The following is a 25,026-nucleotide window of genomic DNA, read 5'->3' on the forward strand; positions in this document are numbered from 1 at the left end:
CACATATGTCCCCCCCAGTGCCAGATACACATATGTCCCCCCCAGTGCCAGATACACATATGTCCCCCCCAGTGCCAGATACACATATGTCCCCCCCAGTGCCAGATACACATATGTCCCCCCCAGTGCCAGATACACATATGTCCCCCCCCCAGTGCCAGATACACATATGTCCCCCCCCCAGTGCCAGATACACATATGTCCCCCACAGTGGCAGATATACCCCCAGTGCCAGATACACATGTCCCCACAGTGCCCCCAAGTGCTAATCACCACGATGCAGTGCCACATACAAATTATTCCCCAGTACAGTGCCACACACAAATAATGATCCCCACTCGCCACAGTCGCTGGGCGGCTGTCCTGGGTTCCTGCTGAGGGCTGGTCATCTGCGCAGCTAATGCAGAGCTGCCGCCCACCTCTGAGCCTGAGGGGAGGAGAGCGCATGCCTCCCCTGCCCCTCGGCAAGTCTCTTATGCCTATTAATTATGGCGCCGGCCATGAGCCAATCAGAGCTTGTGGCCCGGCAGCCAATCAGGGGTCACTGCTGCCTGTTCGTGAGCTCTGATTGGCTCACGGACCAGCGCACTTAGGGTGCCGGGCAGCGGGAGCTGGGAGGCAGGAGCAGGGAGCCAAGCCGCATGCGGAGGTAGAAAGAGCCGCGGGTTGGCCACGGCTGCTGTAATGCGCTCTATAATCTCCTTTATGACTGTATACTGCATCACAGCACAATGGGGGAAAGTTAAATTAAATGATACTTGAGACAGAGGGCAGTTGTTTTTTATATAGAAAGTGGTGTCTTTCCCTGTATATCATTAATAAGGATCCTGTGTTTCTTTATGCCTCTATTTCCTTCTGTAAAAACTTTTTGCATCTGATTAGAGCTGTGATATGTACCTACCTTTTATGTACATTACATGGTTATGGAGCTTTATCCTGCTTATGGTCCGTACCAAAAAGTCTAATAATCATAGGGGTTATAATTATTTAAAATTTTACCCTATCATACTTGTCAGTGTTTTATTCATTCTAGTAAAGCAGTGATTTTCAACTTTTTTAAACTCAAGGCACACTAAACAAGATTTCAGAATGCCATGGCACACCATAAGGGTTTTTTTAATCAAATATATAATAACACATATTAACATACATTAAATGCACTGGCCCCCTTACAGTAATAAACAAATTTTCTGCTGCGGGGTACACTGGGCTCCACAAGTCTGGACAATGGGGTGTAGAGTAGGATCTTGATCCGAGGCACCAACAGACTCAAAGCTTTGACTGTTCCCAGAATGCACAGCGCCGCCTCCTATATCACCCCGCCTCCCAGCACAGGAGCTCAGTTTTGTAAGTTGGTGCTGCAGTAAGCAGGCACTTAACAGAGGGGCTGCTCCAAGCAGCCCTGAGAAAAGCTTTTTATGAAGTAAAAAGGGAAGACTTCAAGGGCAGCAGCGGTGATAAATGTTTTGTGACATTCACTGCTGCAGCTCCAGCTCTCCCCAGCGGCGCTGTACACTCCCGAGCCCTGGTTGCCGGGTACCTACACACACGGCTGGGGTTCTCCAGGATCGCGTGGCCGCGCTTCGGGAGGTGGTAAGTGGGTCCCGCTCTCGGGACCCAGTCTTTATCGCGATCCGGACCGGTCAGTGGGAGGCGGGCCACGCGCCCTGGCAGTGGACACTGTGGCAGTACAGGCGATCCCTGTAGATCACCAGGGCATGGGCGCTGGTCGGGTTTTCTCTCTAAACCACTTCTTATATCGCCCACAGTACCCGGTGGTTTTGCCAGCAGAGGGGATAAGGCTTAGACCTGAAGCCCCTCCCCCAGCCCCAGGGCGCCATTTCTAGCAAGTGTTCCCGCCCTGGAGCTGCATCTCTGTCTTTTTTCCTCACTCCCAGTCAGTGTCTGCGGCGCCATTATCCCTCAGCTCACTGTTCCTGGGACTGCTTGGGCAAATCCTCCTATGTAAAGCCGCCTGGTTGTCAGCGCTGTGCCTTTACATGACACTTAAGTATTCTACCTGCCTTTTCAGACAGTGATAGTTAAGAAAAAGTGCATTTAGTCAGGGTTTTATAGTACAATTACCCTGTGATATACATCCAGTTCTTACTGTGTACTGTTATATCTACTGTTATAGATATAGCTGTGTAAGCTAGTCCAGTGCAGTATTATTGTCTGTAATAACCTCTGCATTGTACAAACTGTGACCTTCTGTGTGTGCATTTGATAGCTGAGTGTTGTCAATCTCGTGTCTTTCACTCAACTTGCTATCCCTATATTCTATAACCTGAGGGGGCTTGGTGCGTCAGGTGTTATCTAATATAGGATTTTCACAAAGATATACTCTATTACGTATTTTTCTCTGTGATTTGGTCACCATATCTCTCCTTTTTCTCTGCTAGTGCTGACTACACTGCGCAGGGGTTTGGGTTTGGGATATTGTGCTACTGATAATTGTACTGTGTTGCCTCATACTGCAAATTATATCATGTCTGCTTCTGAGGGTAACTGTTCTGGGGTGGAACCCACTGCTGGTGTTGCTGAAGCCACAGGCACATATGAGGAGAATATAGCAGCTGTGGGTTCTGGGGGCTCCTTGCCCCCCTGTGGGACTGTGGCAACGGAGGCACATACTGACCCACCGTGGGCCGCTTTTTCCACGCTTCTGCATACGCAAGTTCATAAACTAACACCCCCTATGGGACCCCCAGTGCCGGTACAACCGTATGTGGGCCCTGCAGCTAACCCGCCGTGGGCGGACGATTTATCTGCTCAATTAAAGAAGTTGAACCAGTCCTTGGCTACTATAAAGTCTGACCAACGCTCGCCTAAGTCCAAGAAGTCCTCTAAGCGAGCGCTCGTCTCCTCACAATCCACTGCTGTCACTGACACCTCGTCTGAAGAAGACGGCACTTACACTGACCCCACAGGTTCTGACTCAGATACGGCTGATGGGGAGGGTAGTTTACATGTGGATGTTCCTGACCTTTTGGAGGCTATTAAGTTAATTCTGCAGATTACGGATAATCCCGAGCCATCCGTGCCTCCTAAGAAACCAGATAGGTTCAAGCGTCAGAAGGTGGTTAAACAAGTTTTTCCTCACTCTGATCACCTAGTGGATATACGTCAGGAACCCTGGGAAAACCCGGGTACGAACTTTGTGCCTCAAAAGAAGATGCTGGCTCGCTATCCCCTCGCGCCAGAGCTGTCTAAGAATTGGGAAATACCTCCTCCAGTGGACTCACATGTGGCTAGGATGGTGGTTTCTTCAGCTCTACCTGTCACTACCGTCACGTCTCTGAAAGAGCCTACGGATAAACGTGTGGAGGGTTGTTTAAAAGCGATTTACTCCCTCACGGGTGCTGCACAAAGGCCCGCTATTGCAGCTACATGGGCTGCTGAGGCTATTGAAGCATGGGCCTTGGAGTTAGAAGCTGAAATCTCCTCTGACCATGCTAGACAATGCTTGTCATATATTGTCACAGCTTCTCACTATATTAAAGAGGCGGCTTCTAATGCCGGTATCCTGGCCTCTACTACGTCAGTCCTGGCTCGCTGGATATTGGTGCTGAGATCCTGGTCTGTGGATCTGGACTCTAGAAAAACCCTGGAGGTACTCCCTTTCAAGGGAGATATTCTGTTTGGGGAGGACTTAAATAAGATAGTGGCTGACTTGGCTACTGCCAAAACTGCCTGTCTGCCTAATACCGCTCCTTCTATGTCGAAGGCTAAAGGTACGTCCTTTCGCCCCTTTCGTCCTTCAGGTAAAGCAAAAGGTCAGGCGTACCATAAGCAAGCCCGCACTTCCAAACCTGGTAAGCCGAAGCCCAAAGGAGCCTGGGCTGCCCGTCAGCCAGCTGCCAAGACCGATAAGCCTGCCGCATGACGGGGCGGGCCTCCCCCTGGGGGATCCCAGGGTGGGGGGCCGGCTTCTAGGGTATACCCAGGAATGGTTGAACACCACTTCAGATGCCTGGGTACGGGAAGTCGTCACTCGAGGTTACGCCATTGCCTTCAAAAACCGACCCCCTCATCGATTTTGCCAGACAGACGTCCCTGTGGACCGGACAAAGGCAAAAACTGTACACTCGGTGGTACAGACCCTCCTGAATACAGGAGTCGTAGTACAGGTGCCTCTTGCTCAGAGGGGCAGGGGGTATTATTCTCCGCTGTTTCTAGTCCCAAAACCGAATGGGTCCTTCCGGACCATTCTCAACCTCAAGGCATTGAACAGGTTTGTGAAGATTTCCAAGTTCCGTATGGAAACCCTTAACTCTATAGTTCTGGCCTTGGAACCTGGGGACTACATGGTCTCCTTGGACATACAGGATGCTTACCTGCATATTCCTATAGCAGTGTCTCATCAACAATACCTGAGGTTTGCTATTGGCAACATCCATTACCAGTTTCGGGCGTTACCTTTTGGTTTAACAACAGCTCCGCGAGTCTTCACCAAAGTTATGACGGTGATGACGGTGGTACTCCGCCGTCAAGGGGTCAGGATACTGCCGTAGATGGATGACTTGTTAATCCTGGCAAATTCCCCAGATCTTCTCCTGTGTCATCTGGATATGACGGTCCGGTTTCTACAAGCCCATGGGTGGCTCATCAACTGGAAGAAATCCTCCCTGGTCCCTGCTCAGAGCATGGTGCACCTGGGAGCGCTGTTGGACACTCACAACCAGAGGTTGTTCTTGTCTCAGGAGAAAGTCCTGAAGCTTCAGGACAGGATTCGTTGCTTCCTTTCTCGTCCGCAAGTGTCGATACATTCGGCGATGCAGGTGCTGGGCCTCATGGTGTCAGCATTCGACATGGTGGAGTATGCTCAATTCCATTCTCGCCCCATCCAGAAGCGGCTTCTAGCCAAGTGGGATGGCCTGCCTCACCGGATCAGGTCTCAAATGATCTCATTGACTCCGGAGGTCCGTCTGTCGCTGCTCTGGTGGCTCCAGGACCAACAATTGTGCAGGGGCCGTCCCTTCTGGATATCCAACTGGGTCCTGTTGACAACAGATGCCAGTCTTAAGAGGTTGGGGCGCGGTGCTGGAGCAGCACTCCTTACAGGGTAGGTGGACCAAGGAGGAATCTCTCCTCTCGATCAACATTCTGGAGTAGCGGGCGGTCTTCAATGCGTTGAACCTGGTCCAGCATTTACCTGGTCCAGCATTTAATTCAGAACCGTCCTGTTCAAGTACAGTCGGACAACGCCACCACAGTGGCTTACATAAATCATCAAGGCGGCACTCGAAGCCGTTTGGCAATGAAGGAAGCCTCACGGATTCTACAGTGGGCAGAACGCCATCTACCGGCAATATCGGCAATATTCATTCCGGGAGTCCTGAATTGGGAAGCGGACTTTCTCAGTCGTCAGGACGTGCATGCCGGCGAGTGGGGCCCCTATCCAGAAGTGTTTCAACTTCTCGTGGAAAGGTGAGGTCTTCCAGATGTGGATCTGATGGCGTCTCGACACAATCACAAGGTTCCGGTCTTCGGAGCAAGGACAAGGGATCCTCAAGCAGCATTCGTGGATGCGCTGGCAGTGCCGTGGAGGTTTCGGCAGCCGTACGTGTTCCCTCCGGTGTCACTCCTGCCCAGAGTAATTCGGAAGTTCAAGCAATCCGTATCTATGTGAAGAGAACTGCTTCTATTCGAAAATCTGATTCTCTTTGTTTTGTTTGGATTTCACAAACGTGGCTGGCCTGCTCACAAGCAGACCCTGTCCAGATGGATTAGAATGGTGATTGCACATGCTTATGTGAAGGCTGGTCTGTCAACTCCTGCTCACATTACGGCCCATTCTACTCGGTCTGTTGGACCTTCTTGGACGGCCCAATGTGGTGCGACCCTTGGGGGGTCATTCCGAGTTGTTTGCTCGTTATTTTTTTCTCGCAACGGAGCGATTAGTCGCTAATGCGCATGCGCAATGTCTGCAGTGCGACTGCGCCAAGTAAATTTGCTATGCAGTTAGGAATTTTACTCACGGCATTACGAGGTTTTTTCTTCGTTCTGGTGATCGTAATGTGATTGACAGGAAGTGGGTGTTTCTGGGCGGAAACTGGCCATTTTATGGGTGTGTGCGAAAAAACGCTACTGTTTCTGGGAAAAACGCGGGAGTGGCTGGAGAAACGGAGGAGTGTCTGGGCGAACGATGGGTGTGTTTGTGACGTCAAACCAGGAACGAAACTGACTGAACTGATCGCAGTTGCCGAGTAAGTGTGGAGCTACTCAGAAACTGCTAAGAAGTGTCTATTCGCAATTTTGCTAATCTTTCGTTCGCAATTTTGATAAGCTAAGATTCACTCCCAGTAGGCGGCGGCTTAGCGTGTGCAAAGCTGCTAAAAGCAGCTTGCGAGCGAACAACTCAGAATGAGGGCCTTGATCAGTTGTGCAAGGCGGCTACGTAGTCCTCCGGGAACACGTTCATAAGGTTCTATGCCTTCGATACTGCCGCTTCCCAGGATGCTTCCTTTGGACACCGGGTTCTTGTGCTCGCTACAGTGCGTCCCCTCCCATAAGGAACTGCTTTAGGACATCCCCATTGTCCAGACTTGTGGAGCCCAGTGTACCCCGCAGCAGAAAACGAGTTTTATGGTAAGAACTTACCCTTGTTAAAACTCTTTCTGTGAGGTACACTGTGCTCCACAAGGTGCCCACCCTGACGCACTTAGCTACTTTGGGTTGATATGGCATTAGCTGCTGACACTTCTCTTGTCGTGAGAGTGTGGTGTATGTGGCTACTAACCGTTGTCGTTTCTTTTCCTGCTACTGCATTGGGCTGGTTAACTAAAACTGAGCTCCTGTGCTGGGAGGCGGGGTGATATAGGAGGTGGCGCTGTGCATTCTGGGAACAGTCAAAGCTTTGAGTCTGTTGGTGCCTCGGATCAAGATCCTACTCTACACCCCATTGTCCAGACTTGTGGAGCCCAGTATACCTTGCAGAAAGAGTTTTAACAAAGGTAAGTCCTACCATAAAACTCGTTTTCCCCCACTGCAGTTAAACATACTGTCCCCACGGCAATTAAACATGTTGTCCCCACGGCACTTAAACATACTGTCCCCACAGTAATGACACACAGTGGCCCCCACAGTAATGACACACAGTGGCCCCCACAGTAATGACACACAGTGGCCCCCACAGTAATGACACACAGTGGCCCCCACAGTAATGACACACAGTGGCCCCCACAGTAATGACACACAGTGGCCCCCACAGCAATTACACAAATTCACTGGGCCGCACAGTCAAGACACACATTGGCCCCCAAAGCAATAAAGTAAATAAAAATAGACTAGATGGGCCAAGTGGTTCTTTTCTGACGTCAAATTCTGTGTTTCTATCTACGCCATCATATTGCTATTGTCATATCTGAACAGGGTGGTGCAAAAATCTAGCAGAATGTATGTAGAAACGCACTTAGGGTGGAATCCAATAGTGGGCAAGGGGTGCAAGTTGCCATTGCAGCGACATTGAAACGCCGGCAATGGCACCGCATCTCGCGGCCCGATTTAGCACATTTTTATGCAAGATTAAGCTGCCAAAGGGCAGGAGAACTTTGCCCACAATTTGATTTCCCCCCCCTTCCCCCCATAGTGTTAGGTTTCCAAAAACCGGCCATTGTGTAACGGTGTAACGTATATTATGTAAATTGCTCTGCGTATGCCAAGAAAAGTAGACACAAGTATAAGGGCCCATGCAGATTTACATTTATGAAAAAACCCAAAACAAAGGTGTTGGAGAGTAGACTCTTTTTTGGGAGCACTCTAATTCAGAGGGTAGCAGTGTAATATATTGATACTGATAAAACCATGTTTATTAGGTAACTCATAAAATGAAGCTCCGTTTTCTGCACGGTGAGACTCCGGCCATACGCCGCTGCAGCCTCTGGAGCACAGGCACAGCGACAGGCGGGCCTCCCAGCGACGGCATCCAGACTGAATTGGTATCGTATACCTTGCACCCCGAATATGTGAACTGCATCCAAATTACTCAGCTTGTCAGCACACAATTCTCTTGAGCAAATCAGCAGCCATTTGAGCACTATATGCATGGGTAAAAACCATGCATACCAACATTTGAAACAATAGAGATACTCTATTTCCAAACAGAGCTACTTTGTCACTCCAATATTATTGTTAAGAATACCACTGGATAAACTGTCCTAGCTAGCAATACCATAAGGATTTTATTGCCTCTTTCTTTCCAATATTAAGGTGCACAAAGCTGGTTTAACTATACTTGCCATAAACATTAATAGCAAGTCACTGTCAATTTCACAGATATCATTGACAGTCTCTCTTCTGAAATTTACCTCATTTCATTCAACAACGGCATATTCCAGCAAACGCTCTGAACTTAGTGCCCATTGGGCTCAAGCAATTACAAACGGTGTAAACCCTTACAAGCACCTAGTCTAAGCCTTGCAGGTACTCACTATAGGTTCCAGGCATTAGGCATCAATAACATTGTAGCAATTATCTGGTTCAGTGCACAGGGGTGAATAACTATATTTAATTATTTTGAAAAATCACTGCTATATTGCAGTCTGTGCAGCACAATTATATCTTGCACTTATATATTTTTTGGTCTAACTTGATACGGCCATTCTGGTGCCCTCTGGGATTTCTAGGAGTGAAAGGCAAGTCCTAATTGTGGACGTTGTGTGGTGTCAAGGAATTTTTTCCACATAATAGGCCTTCATTCATATACCTTTATTGTGGTTGATAGGTCACAGGGTGACCGAGCCAGGTGACTGCACATAATCCTATATTACTGCTGACTATTGCACTATATATATATATATATATATATATATATATATATATATATACAAATTTTCAATTTCTATTGGTTATTGTGCAGCACAATTGTATCTTGCACTTATATTTTGGTCTAACTTGATACGGCCATTCTGGTGCCCTCTGGGCTTTCTAGGAGTGAAAGGCAAGTCCTAATTGTGGACATTGTGTGGTGTCAAGGAATTTTTCCCACATAATAGGCCTTCATTCATATATATACCTTTATTGTGGTTGATAGGTCACAGGGTGACCAAGCCAGGTGTCTGCACATAATCTTATATTACTGCTGACTATTGCAACATATATATATATATATATATATATATATATATATATATATATATATACAAATCTTTAATTTCCATTGGTTATAACTCACAAATTTGGATGACTCAAGAGGGTGAGTACAATATTTGCGGACATACCTCACTGGAGATGCCCAATCTCTTCTGACCATGGAAGCTAAGCAGTGAAAGGCCGGGCTAGTATTAGGATGGGTGACCACCTCTGAACACCCTGGTACTGCAACAAATTGACTCCCCAATATAGCGTCATCTGCACCTAAACCATTGGGTACTTGGTTTTCATAAGGATACTACTTTATAAAATTGTTCATAACGGTGAAAGGCGAGTTCTAATTGTGGACGTTGCGTGGTCTCAAAAAAACCTTTTTCCCGCATAACAGGCCGTCACCCATACCTGCATTTCACCTGTGGCTATTATGTCACATGGTAATTAAACCAGGTGGCTGCATATACCTGGGTGACTCAAGAGGGCGAGTACAATACTTGCGGTCATACCTCACTGGAGATGCCCAATCTCTTTTAACCTTGGAAGCTAAGCAGTGAAAGGCCGGGTTAGTACTAGGATGGGAGACCACCTCTGAACACCCTGGTACTGCAATAAATTGACTCCCCAACACAGTGTCACCTATACATATACTATTGGGTACTCGATTCTCACATGACCAATGATTTAATTCTCTGCATTAATAATCCACAATGGATATCTGCTGAATAAATGATGGTCATATATTACATGAGTTTCAATGTGCAAGGTCTAATTAATTCTGGTACCACAGCTATTAATTTCCGGCAACTGGTAGATTGTGATATGGATATCATGTGCTATTTATAAATCTTTTTCATATTTTCGCAAAGCTTTTATACTTCTACGCAGATACTCCTCAAATTTCATTTTATGAGTTACCTAATAAACATGGTTTTATCAGTATCAATATATTACACTGCTACCCTCTGAATTAGAGTGCTCCCAAAAAAGAGTCGACTCTCCAACACCTCTTTGTTTTGGGTTTTTTCTTGACTGTCGTATTTGACTCTTGGGAGCACCACTGAAAGCAACAAGCACTGGTATTAGGATTAATTATCCACACACACTTGGTTGCTATATCCAGAAGTAATTCAGGTATAATTTCAGTTTTTCAGAGGCTACTATCTATCAGATCTAGGACTTGTGCGGTTCCCAATACTTTTCTTTCAAAAAAGATTTACATTTATACCAGCCTGTACTTAAAGATGCGGGACATGGGAGAAATGGGTTTGTTTGTGCAACTTTGAACTCATGCAGGCTAGTATTCAGATACATATATACTGTACCTGAGGAAGCTGCATTATGTGGTCAGGGGCAGGATCAAATAGTGGATATTGATGATGGCAATCACCAGTACTAGTGAACAGCTTGTGATTGACTGGCGCTTTCTTTGTTATAGGCATATATTATTCTATTGTATACATGTTTAAGGTTTTTTTCTTTTTTTTCCCCATGGGACAGGGAGGAGTTTCTGATATACAGAAGTATTTTAATTTTATTAGTGCCTAATAGTACATACCTATTTCACAAACAAAACCAATGGTTATAAACATGGGCATAAGTGTATGTGATGTCTGCCTGCCATATCCTGGGCATGTGTTACTGGTGCCAGGTGCAGCTTTGTGTATGCATGCAAATACAACTTTTAGTGAATGCAAACTGCACCTGTGTTTTGAGGCTCATTTGCAACCGAAATTTGCAACAGCCCATAACTGTCTATTTAAATGAGTCTTCACACACTTTATTTGGGACATTTTATGAAATTCCTTTCCAAATATTGGGCCGGTTTCAGAGATGTACGCAAATGCCATTGCAGCAACAATTTATTATGCAGCAGCTGTGCGAAAGTCTGCAAATGTCACAGGTACACTGATTTGTATCCATGTGCCCACTGGAGGCATCTCTGATTCTGCACTGCACAGCTATCTGCAAAGCAGGGAAGTCCTCCACAAGAGCTCTAATTGGAAACCTTTTGAGTCATTGTTTTGTATTTCCCCTGCTATGGAGGTAACTGAGAAGTGTTGTATGGGTTTGTCAGATCTCTCAGACGTATGTGGACCCTGGGATGCAGCTAGAGTAAGCACATAGGGTTCTATTCATGAAGCAGTGAAAAGTGTGGAGAAGTGAGCCATGGAGAAATTGCCCATGACAACCAATCAGTGTAGAGATAACATTTATAGGGCGGTATTCAATTGTTTTATCACGCCCAATCTCCTTTCTAAAGTGATCCCCGTTAAAGCACATATTGCGCCCATAGTAGTCGGGGATAGCTGCATAACGAGTTGGGAGCCCTCGCTACCGCTGGGGTAGTGAACTGAAATGATTATTCTATGCCCATCAGCAGAAACATAACAGGTGTGAAAGGGGGTGAAAATAATTGAATACCGCCCATGGAATGCATTCCACTTCTCCACTGGCTCATTACACACGTTTCACTGCTTCATGAATAGACCAAATGGTGAAGATGTTTGGGAATATGGTAGTTGCTACCAAGTACGATTTTCGAGAAGTGGGGATTTAGGTGTTTAAATAAAGTGGCAAAACCCTAAAGGTGACCATCCACTACTCAAAATTGTCTGAACTGAAGATCGCATCAGATTTCTCTTGAACTCTCCCCGGATCGGACCCTGGCTTTTTTCACTACATTCATTTCAGATATATCCAATGCGATCTATCATGTGCCATATCGCATCAGATATATCTGATGCACACATGCTACATGTGATTGATCTGATGCTGCTGCTGCTGCCGCCGCGTCCTGTGGTGGGTGGGAGTGGCCAAGGAGATGCCAGCCAAGTGACGCTTCAGATGAATCTGATCAGATACATCTGAACTGAAGTAAAAAAACAACTCCGATTATTTCAGATTCAGATAAATAGTTGGAGCAGCTACAAAGATCTGTAGTTCAGACATATCTGACACGGGAGTGCGCATCCGATGATCAGAAGAGCCATCCGATGTGACACTTTTCTTCAGATTTTTCTGTCCGATGCATCGAAATCTGAAGAAAAGCGCCCAAATCGTATTAGTGGATGGGAGCCTTAAGAATAAAAATCAGATTTGATCCCTTTATAGATGTTGCTCAGTATTTTATGCAGTATCTATAAATTCAATAATTTAGCACATACGAACATTTAAATGTAGAAACAGATTGAAGAGAAACCTATCTGTGCTATCACAGATCAGTAGATCTGTCCAACATATATGACTCTTAACCATTTTAATTGCTGACTACAAATAGTATGCATGAGTTTCGTGCTGGTATGTAATTGCAGCTGTGATACACAAGGTAAGCAGATGGCTCAGTCTGCAAATCTGATGAACATTTAACTCTAGACAACCACAAATACTTTTTATTTATTTTATTTTTTCTTTATTTTATTTTATTTTATTTTATTTATTTTATTTATAGGCATATTTGATAAAAAAAATTAAACAAACTATTATGCTAGAGAATGTCTTTATTGATGTGTGTGGAATCTGTGTGGTAAGTCAAAACAACTGTTTAATTACTTTGGCAGCTCACATTCCTTATTAATTGGTGTCATAATAATTGTAAGGTTGATCATTAATGATGATTATGGCCGAGGTAAGTGAGTGTACAGATAAAATCCACTAAGTGTTATTTACTAGCATTAGAGGTGCAATTTGCCCAGACACCTGTGGCCTAATTCAGCATGGATCGCTATTTTGAGAAACCGCAAATTGAGCGATTATCAAAATACTGCGTAACGTTCGCATTGTGCACATGTGAGGGTAATGGTGGCAGAAATTGCGTACAGATCCTAATAGCAATGTAGCCGCTGTTTGACTGACGGATAGCCGGCGTTTCTGGGCGGAAACCTGCCGTTTTCTGGGTGTGTCAGAAAAAACACATGCATGCCCAGGCGCTTTTGGGGAGGTTCTCTGATGTCAGCGCAGACCACTTCCAGCCCGTCTCAGTCGCAGATTACTGGCAGCCTCAGCCCTACTTACATTTGCTCAGATGGCAAAAAATCTTGGATGTTACGGAAATTGCTTATGCATCTGTGAATGGATAGCTATCTGCGATGCATTTGTAAACTTGCACAGGGCATTTTTTCTTCCTGTCAGGGCGCTGTCTTTCTACTCGCAGACTACTGCAATTTCTCAGATTAGTAATCCATGCTGAATTAGGCCCCTAGTACATCAGATATTAGCTTCTATTGAATTTGTAACCATCATCTTAACTTATTTTCTTGAATGAGAAGTATTTGTTAAATACATATATAAACATACTTTTTCATTCAGGTTTTATTTTGTAATTGTAATTCATTCGTATCTGTTGCAGTTGATATTTATGTATTTGCAGTAGTAAAGTACCGATTATCCATCGATGCCAATGGAACATTGGGGCTTATTCAGACCTGATCGTAGCCGTGCCAAATTTGGCACGGCTATGATCAGCCGCCATGACATGCGGGGGGACGCCCAGCACAGGGCTAGTCCGCCCTGCATGTCTGGCCCTTCCCCAAGCTGCACGGGTGTGATAGGATCGCACGGCGGCGATGCTATCACACCCGGTGAGTAAGTCCCTACCTGCACAGCATTGCTGCGCTGGTAGGCGACTTTTCGCCACGTCCTAGGTTGTAGCAGCTGCGTGTGACGTCACGCAGCCACCGCCCCCCGCACGGTCCGGGTCCGCCCCCTCCCACCCAGCGAACGCCTCTGCCTGTCAATCAGGCAGTGGCAATCGCTGGGCTGAGATGCCGATCTCTGGCATGCACATGTGCACTGTGGCACATGCGCAGTTCAGACCTGATCGCCCGCTGTGCGAAAACGCACAGCAACGATCAGGTCTGAATTAGCCCCATTGACACCTGAATTTATTACGAACAGTGTGCTTTGATGTTATTGCCAAGCACCAATTATTGCAGAACATTTCTTAGATATAGGAAACTAAATTGTTTTACATAAAAGAATCCATAAATCCACCATAACTTTCAGTGGTGAAACCAGTTTCGAATTTTGCCTTACTTTAGCCGACGTAATACTGTACGTTCATTATACTGTACCTTCCTTTTACCAGAACTTCAGATTTTAAAAAATATAAATGGTAAAATTGCAAGGAAAACACAGGTATTCCACAGAAGAGTATATTGTATCTTTTGCAGACATTACATATTAATGTGAGTATGTAGGTCTATGGCGTGAATTCAATAGTTTTGGATGCGTCTAAGTAATGGGTGCATAATGGACAATATTCACCTGTATGACGAGCGCTCTTTACTTATCGTGCTTGTCAGGTCCATAATGCACAGGGTTTAGCTGCGCAAAAGTAACCCATGCAAATTATTGGGCACGCTGGTAAAACAGCAGTTGAGGTGTCCAAAGCCCAATTTTTCGTGGATTTTTGCTCTCCCCCTCTGGAGGTGTTGAGCAGAAATAATAGGCACCTGTGGTACTTGGACATGGTGGCAAAACAATTGAATGGCTCCCATCGGACGCCCATTACTTACGGGCATCCAAATACAGTTGATCTAGTCTTTTAGCCTGATTGGTTCTAGAAATGTAGTTTTAGAAGTTGTGGTTTGATCATCTCTCAACTTAGAACTCCTTCAGTTCTGTTTCTTGAGAGGGTATGATGCTATTTGGGGTGGGACATGTTTTCTAGGTCACATAGCAAACATGAACTGTGTGGGGTCCTGCGAACAGAGTTTGAGAAGCACTGGTCTAGACTGTGAGTCGGCTGTGAGGGTTTGGGAAATATTGTTCTAGACTTAGAAGGATATTGGTTAACTCTACCTAGAAAATGTGTTCTCCTGTTCAGTGCATAGATTTGACAAGCATCTATGCACCTAAAGGCCATGCAGTTACTCCAGTATGTTGTCATTTAACATGTCAACAGCAGAAGGTCGACATCATTAATGCAACACGTCGACATCGGAAATGTCAGTATTGTTATAAGGTCGTCTATAGTCGATAGTCTAAAACTGTTTACACAACATAAGTGATCACATGGTAAATGGCGACATTATGAACATGATGACATTCCCATGTCAATATTATGATTGACATGAAACCCAAACAGAGTACGTTAAACAGATGTTCATCAGCCTTTAGTACTTTTTTTTTTTTTTTTACTGACTTCTGTTGTAATTGTTTTTTTGTAAACGTTTTCCTACATCTTTGGAAATGTTGGCGTATATTTTTCTCAACTATAGTGGGACACTAAGTAATACCTATGTCGACATTTAGCAATATTTTTGATCGCTACAGATGTGTCCTCATACATCTTACCTCAGTACGCCACACAGCGTGAGATGCCTAGTGCAAGTGAGCTGACAGGTCCCTTGCAACTCTGTCGGTAGTCTCTTTTATTTTTTGGGGTCTAAAAATGCTGCCAGGATACACCTGGAGACTGTGCTGATTTATTTAACATAAGACACTTGTATATTGTGTGTGACTGAGTCTGTATATAGAGCACAACGGAACTTGTATTGGAAAAAAGCTGCTGATACATTGTAGCAGTTCCTATGCAAATTCAGAGACTTTCTCACACACACACACACACACACACACACACACACACACACACACACACACACACACACACAAATATTAATGTCACAGATATCAAATTGATCAGCAAAATCAAATCTCCTGGTGCATGGTAGTCGCATTGTAAATACGTCTTCTTGGCATAAAAACACCCGCCGCCAGCAGAGTCCGCTGGGATCTGCCAAGAGGGGCTGTTTGGCGCGACTGCGGCAAAGATGTATGAGGACACATCTGCAGTTTTCTTTGTTTTGAAGAACGTAATTACTGGAGTTCCGAAAGTGCTGTGATGAGCAAATCCTTTTTGACAAAATGTAACACAATGTTTCAGAACCATGTATATATTTTTTTAAAAGTGCAACTAGGATTGGTCAGGTAAAACATACCATGTGCTGAGTTGTTGACAAAATGTCTGTAATACCCCTTTAACATCAAGCCTCTGACCGCGACCAGGGTTATTACCAGGTCCAGGATAAATGGTCTGGAGTCTTGGCTCAGACTCTCTTGTTCAGTATCCTGGGCTTCAGTTTCAAAGGGGTATTGTTCTTGCTTACAAATGATTGTAGACATTGGAGGATAGTCAATTGTTTGAAAAGTCCGTTGGGAGTCTATTTTTTCCTATCCAATAGACAGGAAAGAACAGACACCCAACCGACTTTTCAAACAATTGAATTCCACCCATTGTGTTCCTCTAATACCCTTTTTCCACTGCGACTCAGGAAATTGCTGGGTCTATCAACCTAGCAAATTCCCAGATCTCTGTCCGTGACCCTGGATGGGAAAAGGGTCGGGGATCCAGGATTTAGTATTGGGTAGTTTGCGTTTACACTGACCGAAATCCTGTGTTTTACGTGTTCACGCAGTATTGGAAGTCAGTGGAAAAGGTGTACTGGTGATCAATATATTGCTATATGTAGGCCTATTTACTTGTGGGCATTGCACTAAGAGAACACGTAAAGCTTTCCATGAGTATAAACCTTTAGACTCGCTGAAACTTTCCCTATAACGTACTTTGATAACCCTGCTTGTTTTATAGCATTGTAAATAATGAACAATTCATTAGGGTGTGCTAAGAACGGTAGAGACGAGGTTCTACAGGTTCTCTGATGGATGTAGGCTACTGCACTCCTACTGCGCTATCTTAGCTCTGCATTTTTATTAATTTATTTATTTTCAGATAGACTATTGTGCATCAACAACATACTGTCAGCAAATGCAGGCAGAGTAGTGGCAGTGGTGTGTACATTGCTGGCCTGTAGGGTTTTCCAATAAATGTAGGTAGCATATGAATGCGATAACCTTTTTAACACTTTGTTCCCGACACCAAATCATACTCATCAGAACCGGGACTGGAAAATTCCAGTATTGTGCTATATTGTAACTTGTAAAGCACTATACTGTATCTAGTAAAGTTATTATATGAACACTGCTTAGTTGCTGCCAAGAAGTAAAATGGCGCGATGATTGCCAGCTGAGGACTTGACTGTATAGGATCTATTAAAGTATCTCTGAAGAGAGAGAGAGAAATTAAATTGTGTGTGCTTCACTTGATGCTGGCAGTGACTCAGAATAGTGATTCAACAACCGGGAGTCTGGTCTGCAAACCTGTGCAGTGTAGTTCTGAGTTATTGCCAGTTCATGAGAGTCTTTAGAACTGGGCACATTAACATAGAGATCTGAATGCCAGTAAGACCATACCTATTGAGAACAAGACAGTGACCTAGGTTTTTTTTTTAACAAATTGTTTAATGATTTTCTAGTGCAAAGAATGCTTTGTTTTGTTTTTATTCATTTTATGTTCTTTCATTTATGCGGTCTCGAAGAGTATTTTCTTTTATGAACTCACTTTGTATTCGCTTTGATTAGTCTAGTTTACGCTACAATTAAATTGCAAGATTATTTATAGATGCCGACACAGTGCCGTTTGCGTGTAGTTCACACACTTAGGCATGTTTATTCTGGATTTCTTGTTTAACACCATGTAATGCTTTAATTTCAATGTAAAAGTTACACCATTTTCCAGTTTTAGGTGGACGTAGATGACTGGGTGTATATATGTATTACTGCTTTTCCACCAATATCCTGGATCTGACTGGATTTTTCACCAGGCATTTTGCCAGGTCTTACTCTGCAATGTCCCTGTTTCTACTGCACTGTATTCCAGAGTTTTTCCCGGGTTGACACCATTTCCACTGAATAAGGGAAAACCTGGGAAAGCACAATAAAACCTGTTGTCATAAAAAAGGACTTTGTGGTCCTCTCTGTGCTCTGTCACCTGTGCCCAGTGGCAAATTGTAGCCTGTGTGCACAGCTCTCCCAACCGTGACCAGCATGAAAACAGCTTCTCCCAACGTCTCCTCTGGTCCCTGGCATCATGACATCAACTGCCAGTGCCCAGGATGGACCAATCAGCAGCTTTTTGGAAATTCCCGGGTTGAAAATCCGGAGTTAATGTGGTTTCCACTGCAGCTCACCTGGAAAAGACCCGCTAAAAACCCTGCTTGTTACCAGAGTAAAAACCCCAGGTCTCTTTACATGGGATTTTTGACTTGTAGCTGTTTCCACTGACAAAAGTCCCGGGTAGGCGCATGTTCATGTGAAAAAATCCGGGATTTATATGTCAGTGGAAAAGGGGTATATGTAGCATGACTATTAATGACTTGCTGGGTCTGTCTGTGGCCATTCTTAAGACAAGCGGTGTGGTAACTTATCATCCATAAACAGTATGTAAGATATTTAACATGTTATGTTCCAGTTTTAGAACCTGCCATACTTGTCTCTATATCAGGCAGCATATCAGATGCTTGCAGGTCAAAGTGCAGATAAAAGGCACTCCTTTTTAGTTAATGTACACATACTTTTTCTTGCATTCCTAATGGTATAACACCTCATTTGAGGTATTGGATTTATTATCTGGAAGACGGGGTTTTCCTGATGAGGAGGTTTTCAGTCATTATCATTTTACCTTAAATATTATTTACAACTACATGTAATACATTTAGTCATAAACTGACTCATTTCTAGTGTAAATGTGGATCCAATAACGGTGTTTTATTTAAAGTCTGTATTGTTTTTTCTACTCCATTGTGTTCACATGCTGACTAATATGTAAGGCTAAGATTCATTCACACTAGCATATATAGAAAGATCATGAAGCCTCAACTCACCGTACGTCACTGCCCATGCGTCAGTACCACCCCACTGCGTCCCTCGTCTTTATGGAGGAAATCCTCCTCCTGCTCTGGCACCCTGAAGGTGATGTTGCGGTCTGTGACTGCCGACATCACTCCTAAAATAGCACCCCAGAATGATCGACACACTCAGGCGCATGCGCAGGAACTAAAAGTGCTAGGAGGGGAACCTAGTTCCCCCTCCAGCACAACTGTGCAGAACTCTGAGTGTGCGGAGATAGCTGCAGCAGGACGGACTCATGTCCCCTCTGATCTAAGCTCTACTGCAATAAGATGAGGGAGAGGGGGCTATGAAGGGGTTGGCTTAATGTGGTGGGAGGGTCATCTTTTAGCAGTGGGGATTGTGGGGGGCACTTAATAGTGAGGGTCCATTGACACTAGAGGTGAGGGCGGAAGCTCTGCCACATGGATCTATTACCTGTAAGGGGGTGGGGGAAGATAGTGCTGGAAATTCTTTTGCCACTGGTGGGGCTATTTCTACTGGGGTGAGGGAAGTATTTCACAGTGGGGGCCTATGGACACCCCCTAAGTAAATATGTTTTTAAATAAAATATTTAAATATATTTTTGAAGACGTTATACTTTATTGAATAAAAACAAAAACACAATTTTTTGACTGATTTTTAAGGGAAATATGTCAATTAAGTCCCAACGTGTTTTATTTTTTGTTTTTTGCGTGTGTATTTTTGCTACAATCTGTGTGTTTCTTTTGCTAATAGTTTTTTTAATGATTAGTTACTATGGAGACGCTGGTTTACTGCATACAGATGTTTTCCTGTAGCGGATGTGGAACAGTAAAGCATGTTCTACTGTCCTCTGTGCCATTATGCTCTCTACAGCACCTCTGCGCACTTTTACTCCACAGAGATGATGATCTCTAATACCCCTTTCAGACCGCCAGCTATGAACACGGGTTATTGGCACATGAAAGCGCATAACCCGTGTTCATGTGCTGTCTGAAAGATGCCAGGGTTGAAATATCGGGTCCAGCGACCCATTATTCAAACTCTGGTAGCGAGCAGGGTTGAACACGTGTTCAACCAGGCTCGTTGTGTGGTGTAAACAGGAGCCGGGTCAATGCGACCCGTTTCCCGTTCACTGTGTGTGGACGGACAGCGCTTGGAGATCGTCCCCAACCCGGCAATATGCCGGATTGCAGACAGCGGCAGCAGGGCGCCTGAGGCAGGTCGCATCCTGGGAGCTCTCGTGTCAGGCTCCCAGGTGCGACCCGCCTCAGGTGGTCTGAAAGGGGTATAAGTGTTTGTCTCTAATCTACTCTGTCCAACAAAAAGACAACCAGGGTAATGGAAATACAAACAACCATGTGCATCTGCTGTTATCTGCATCTCCTACCTGCGGTGGTCCTGTTAAGTAACCCTCTCCATTTGTATTACAGGCTGGGGTCATAGATAATAATGTAACCTGTTACAGTTATTGACTGTGCTTAGAAAGTAAATGTCTTGTCTATATCAACTTAAGCGCAGTGCTACTGTTCATAGTATCATTTGTCTACAGTAGAACATCTTTAAGTGGTTTATATCGTCACAAAGCCCATCACTGGCATGACTAATATATTTGTAGCTAACTGTAATAGTTCCCATGATTCATGGATCATTGAGTCATTCATGTGCAGCAGTACATCGTGTTTGGCTACTAAAAATGACTTACAAGTGAACCGTTTTCTCTGACAAATCTAGTGGCTAATAAATAGTTGTGATGTGAAATGTATCGCATCAAGGTTTTTGTTCTCATTTAAGCTTGCAAATGGGCACCACAAGTACCAGAAGTACTGAACCAAAAATCACTCTACCCTCTTACAATTGTTTATTTTATTTATATTGATAGGTATTCACTTAGCATTGCTGGAGGAGATTAAACTCATTCTTCTTTAGTTGCCATAGGATTTAATAGCAGCAAACTGTCATTTATTTTAAGTATTTTAAGCAAAATGTTATAGGGGATTTCATGGGGGATACAGAAGGAAGAAAGAGGAGTCAGGATGGGGAATCAGCAATCCATCAGCATTTGATTGAAAACCAATAATGAGCGTTTCATAATGTCACAACATGTGATCCAAATTACATTATGTGCAAGATCACCAATATATTATCTATGCATAGTAAGGACATTGGCAAACCTCATTTTCCATTCAGCTACATAGTCAAGGTAGGATTCCAGATCATAACCCAAAGGACAATGGGGGAGAAGTGTTATGACCAAATTGTGTTTCATGTTTAGAATGCTTATGATAAGCTCCACTGATTAGAAATTATGAGCCAAATAGTTGCCATAATTAATGAGGGGGAGCAGTAGCCATCCAACATAGAGCAATCTGGAATTTTGTAGTATTTGACATACACCATATAAGTTTCTTTTTGTGTCTTGGGATGTCATTGATAAGCTTAGGAAGAAAGGAGTACAAGAGAAAGCTAGGGACTTGAGCTTTGGTGATGAGGAATATGAGGCATTGGATTTTTTTCCAAATGGTATCTCCAGGCAGACCAACATATGTTTGGCAGAGTACCTACCTGACCATATTGCCTCCAACAACACATTATACAAAGGAATTGTGGAACGAGATAACAACACAAACAGATTGTCAATAATATTGGAGAACGTAAAAGGTAGTTTGTTTGTACAAAACCGTTCCCAGCTTTCTGGCTTATGGCCCTCCCTCATATCACACTTCAGCTAGTGTTTTTCTTCAGGTGGGGCATAAGAGACGATAAATGGAGGAAAGTATCAGAAGTTGCTGGCTCTTGTGCATACTACCATGGGCAGTGTGTGACAAAGAACTAAAAATGTTTACATGTCATAGAGCTGATTCCACATGAACATTTGAAGCGTTTGGTGAGATTAGTGTTCTATAAAACTATACTGGCCGATTAAAATGAGCGCCGTCGCTCATTGTCCCCCTTCCTGAGTGATGTCGCTAATTTTATCGTCCAGTGTGTATGCCGCCAGCAGCGAATGATGCGCGGCTCCGTGGGTCGGCAACGATCGTCGCTGTCAGCAGTGCATGCAAGCTCAACCTGGACTGTCATGCAGGAGCAGCATGCACGGCCGGCGACTGCGTGACGTCACTAAACGATATGAGCGGTCATATCACTCAGTGTGTACGGGCATCCACCAACCGCCCGGCCTGGCAGGGGAAACAGACAACGACGTCATAGAGCGACGTCTAGTGTGTATGGACATTTAGTGTGTTGAACTGATCGCATGAACGTGTCATACTTATGTTCTTGTGGCTGTTAAAAATAAATAAATAAATGAGGCCATATAATAAGATTTATAATAAGATTTACTGGCTATTTACACACAGCAGAGGCAGACTACGATCTTGGTGACCGTCACAGTTTAACTACAACCCCCAGATGCCATTCAGCATTGTTCTGTGTAAGCAAAATATAGACTTTCTTGACTAGATACATTTCTTCCATTATCATGTTTTGAGCTTTTATCTCCCCTGTTTGATATATTATCCTTTTTTAAAGGATTCTTTAGATAACCAGATAGCCATATCTAAGGAAAGCCGGCTTAGCTGTTTTGATTTGTTCTGAACGTATCATTATCATGTTTAAATTCTTGCGCTGGGAGTAGTGTGTGGAACTGTAATTCAGAACCTCATGGTTGGCGCTGAGAGGCATTTTACAATAGAATTTTTAAATAGGGAGAATACAAAACTTTGGTGCTCGAGCATTACATAATGATTGACTCTGAACAATGGAGACCTCACATATGACCACAATAGATTCCATGCTGGTACCTTTCTTGCTTCCATTAGGTAATCGTTTACTAAGAGCCGATACTCAGATCTAAAGCTATTTCCAAATGAAATTGGTTAATGGCTTTTCTTAAAACATTCATTTGCTCTTATAAAACATACTATTGTACTGGATCACAATGCAGGGCACTTATTGTTGAAATACTAAATACATAACATGTGAACTGTAAATACAATCTCAAACCTTTTTACATGATCATTTTCTCAGACCTTGAAGTCCTTGAGTTTTTACCATTCTATAATTAGGCTTTCTATGGTTTTACTTTTCATTTATCGGTACATAATGGGTACATGCATGAACTGCCACCCACTTTTTTATGTATAACCATTATTTGTTTTGTCTTCCAAATATATATTTAGAAAAAGAAAAAAAATATTTGCTGTCAGTAAATGTGGGATTATCAAGTGTTGGGTTCTAGATTTTGGAATAAATATCTGGGTTCCCACGTGTTGTTTTTTTTTGTTTATCTAAAAAATGCAGTGACACTGTTACTGAAACCTATTCCCACTAATCCTGTTAAACTGGTCGTACAGATATCCTCACATGATGTAGACCAGTTTTGTTGATTTTGACCGAAAAAGCCCAATATCACTGCATTTAAACCCAATTAAGGCTGGGTACACATTTGTACAGTTATCCTTCAGATGTGATTTTTTTATTTTGAAAACGCTACACTAGGTCCTGGAGATCCCGATCAAAGTGCGGATTTGTGTGTACACACCTTTATTGATCTAACTTGCGATCCAAGAAACTCATCTGTTAAACATATCTGCTGAAAAGACACAAAAGCAGCACTGCTGAAGGGAGCATGGGCAGAAGCATTGGACAGAACAGTCGAAAGTGTGTATACACTTTTTGACAATATTTTACCATCGCATTTGATGAATACTAGGAGGCCCGTAAACCCTGATCTTCAAATGCAGCTAATTTTCTGCCGATAAAACATGATCGGAGCACGTACTCTTAAGCTAACTCTTGAATAGGTCACGAATAAAAAAAACTGTCAGACGATTGGATAAGTGTGTACTCTGCTTTAGATAACTTTTAGGTCTCATCCAGTCTACCCAACAAAATCCGAAAATTTCACTCAGGTAATATGAGACAATAGTGCATGCTCGGACAAGGTTTCATGTAGTCAAGGTATCTAAATTCATTGGGCTCCATTCTGAAAGATCAAACCAATTTGGTTATAATCCCCTATATGGTTGTACATTGACTGTATCTACAAATCGGAGCCTTAGTTTTGCACATTATCTTGCTATGATTCAGTTCATAGATTACATATTACTTACTTAATAAACCCGGGAATGTGGCTTCAGAGAATACTCATTCTACTGCTACAGTATTTCTTGCTGATTATGGGCCTAATTCAGATCTGATCGCAGCAGCAAAATCTTTCTCTAATGGGCAACACCATGTGCACTGCAGGTGGGGAAGATATAACATGTGCAGAGAGAGTTAGATTTGAGTGGGTTATTTTGTTTCTGTGCAGGGTAAATACTGGCTGCTTTTTTTTTAAATTTTAGTTTAAACACACCCCACCCAAATCTAACTCTCTCTGCACATGTTATATCTGCCTCACCTGCAGTGGGATACGGTCGTTATGTCAACACAGCTAAGTCAACAGTCATTGGGTCCACCACTGAAGCTCGACATTGTCATTAGGTCGACATGTACTAGGTTGACAGGTGAAAAGGTCGACATGAGTTTTTCACATTTTTTTTTAATTTTTTGGATTTTTTCCATACTTGACGATCCATGTGGACTACAATTGGAATGGTAACCTTCCTGAAGCACGGCGAGCGAAGCGAACTATGCGAGGGGACACGGTGCACTAATTGGGGTTCCCCGTCACTTTGCGAAGAAAATTACACAAAAAAGTCCAAAAACTCATGTCGACCTTTTCACCTGTCGACATAGTACATGTCAACCTGATGACCATGTCGACCTAGTGCATGTCGACCTAATGCCCATGTCGACCTTTAGTGGTCGACCTAATGACTGTCGACCTAAGTTGAGTCGACCCAACGACCCATACCCCCTGCAGTGCACATGGTTTTGCCCATTAGAGAACAATTTTGCTGCTGCGATCAGGTCTGAATTAGGCCCTATATTGGCCGAGCACGCTAGTGTTTCCAGTGCTAGTGCTTTTCAGTGCTGGTTTCTGGCACTGGAAATCTCTAACTTATTACGTTCTCTTTTTCCTAGTAATTGCCCTCATGATGACACTGGATAACAGTGTGGAATCTAAAAAAAATGTACAGCGCATGCTGGTTTTGTGTGTGTGTTTTTTTTTTTTTTTTTATTATTATTATTATTATTAGCTTCATAAACTTTAATTGACTTTGTAAACTTCATGTCATATGTTTAAAAAAACAAAAACGTTTAATGGTTCGAGACCAATTTAAT

General features: G+C 43.7%; 1 protein-coding gene and 1 pseudogene across 2 annotated transcripts in view; both read left to right on the forward strand.

The window, feature by feature from the left end:
• MAGI3 (membrane associated guanylate kinase, WW and PDZ domain containing 3) overlaps nt 1–25,026 on the forward strand; it is a 676,662-nt gene that overhangs the window by 17,686 nt on the left and 633,950 nt on the right. The gene's annotated exons all lie outside the window — the stretch shown is intronic.
• LOC135052036 (5S ribosomal RNA) lies at nt 9,583–9,702 on the forward strand (annotated as a pseudogene).

Source organism: Pseudophryne corroboree, chromosome 2 (assembly GCF_028390025.1).
Source record: "Pseudophryne corroboree isolate aPseCor3 chromosome 2, aPseCor3.hap2, whole genome shotgun sequence".
NCBI classification, from domain to species: Eukaryota; Metazoa; Chordata; class Amphibia; order Anura; family Myobatrachidae; genus Pseudophryne; species Pseudophryne corroboree.